Genomic DNA, 2,138 nt, shown 5'->3' with positions numbered 1-2,138 from the left:
ATTTTACCTATATGTTTTGGAAAGCTCTCGAAATAAGCTACAAGAATATGTAACAAAAAATAGGGGATTCCATTAAAAAAATTTAAAGTGATCTTGTCCTGACCTCGACGACGCCACTCAGGGTCAAACCAATATTATCATCTTATGTCCCCTTCGAAACCAAACAACTTTTGTCTGAAAAATTTTTCTCTGCCGGGCTTGATTTTTGAGATATTCGACTGGATGGATTAAAATGGTCCACCCTGTATATATTTTACATTTTTTTACATAATTTCTCTAATTATTTTGTATATAAAAGTGTTAGGTAAAGTTATCGAAAAATTAATACTTTATGCAAATTACATTTTTTTTAAAGCAACTATGTGTTTTCTTTACACTAATCGATGTATTGGTAATGAGGCATGGCTTACTTTCGTGGATTAATTGTTGAATGCTTACGTATGGATTATTATTTATTGGTACAAATACCTTTGGTTACTTAGCATATGTTGTAAAACGTTATTTCTTTACTTTTTATTCTTTTAAAGTTGTCATAAATGTATTATACATACAATGGATTTTTAGAAGTTTAAAAACATGATTTTGGTGTCTTATTATGTATTTAGGTATTTGCTTATATAAATGTTGCATTGAAATTGCGTTGATTTTGTTAAAACTGGAGACATAGCGACAAAATTGATGAAATTAAGGCTAGATCTACAATGTGTTCTTTGCTTCTTGCTTTTTGCTTTTATCTTTTGCCTTTTTTTTTCTTTGTAACCGTTTCATCGACAATCACGTTTCTTATCATGTGTTTCCTGTTTCTTTCGAAGTTCGTCAACATTTATCCCGGGTGAAAATGACGGTTTGGCATATAAGAGGCAAAAAGGCAAGAGTGGTAAAGGTTGGATCTACAATGTGCTCTTTGCTTTTTGCCTCTTGCTTTTTTCCCTCTTATCTTATTTGATAAAATAGGGCATTCAAGATATTTCATTTTTATATTTAGATTAAATCAGTGTACAACGATTTTAATATACACTTCAATGCACTCTAGTGCGCCCAATCAAATTTGCTATTAATATTTATGTAAGCCTGTGTAAAAACAAACTGATACGAATTTTTATAAATAATGTGTTTAACACATTATTTGTTGACTGACTTTATGAATTAATCAACGAATAAAATTTTTTTTGTAATAATGATTGAGTATCTGCATTTTTATATATGTATTTGTTTCGTGAAATTCGTATGTGTTTCAGATGAAATAACTTAATATTTCACTGCACTTTTCGTATTAACACAATATGTTTATTAAACTTTGATACAACGGTTTGAAAATACTTAACAACTTTTAAAATATTATTATTCACTTTGTCTCGTTAAATTGAAACGTATTGCGATAACGCCTGAGAGCACTGATTGTGCTCTAGATCGCTTTGCCAACGCTTAGGGACGTTTACGAAATCGTCCTGAGGCTGATCGAGATGGATCGCGACAACACCTTGGGAAATATTCGAATATTCTTGAGTCGCGATTTATATGTGAGTTATTAGAATTAATATGTGAGTAATGCACGAGAACCGTTCAAAGAGAATAATGCAATCATACGAGGGTCATTTGAAAAGTTTCCGGCCTTATCAACATAAAGTAACTGTAGAAAAAATTTCTTTCACCGTCTTGACATATGTAAACCGTAAAAATTTGAAGTCATTCTGATCATTACTCTGTCTATGGCAACTCTCCAAAGTTATCAGCTGACATTGTCTGTCAACAATGGAGAAAATCGAGTATCGCGCAGTGATAAAATTCCTTCATTTGAAAAGGAAAAAGACTCAGAAAAAAGAAGATGAGTTAGACTCTGTATACGGTGAAGCCTCCCCTTCATTTACAACGGTCAAACATTGGGTGGCCGAGTACAAACGTGGTCGTACGTGCATTTTAGACGCGGAACGTTCCGGGCGTCCGAAAATCGCTACAACTGACGAAATGATCGATTTTGTGCATCAAACTGTGATGTAAGATCGTCGATTGACTGTTAAGGATATTGCTAAGGCTTGTGGGATATCATCTGAACGGGTGCACAAGATTTACATCAAGAATTGGATATGAGAAAATTATCCGCGCGCTGGGTGCCGCGCTTGTTGACGATCGATCAAAAG

The sequence above is a fragment of the Wasmannia auropunctata genome, unplaced genomic scaffold, assembly GCF_000956235.1.
Source record: "Wasmannia auropunctata unplaced genomic scaffold, wasmannia.A_1.0 LD334252.1, whole genome shotgun sequence".
Taxonomy (NCBI): domain Eukaryota; kingdom Metazoa; phylum Arthropoda; class Insecta; order Hymenoptera; family Formicidae; genus Wasmannia; species Wasmannia auropunctata.
The sequence above is the reverse complement of the archived record's forward strand: the minus strand, read 5'-3'. Positions refer to the sequence as shown.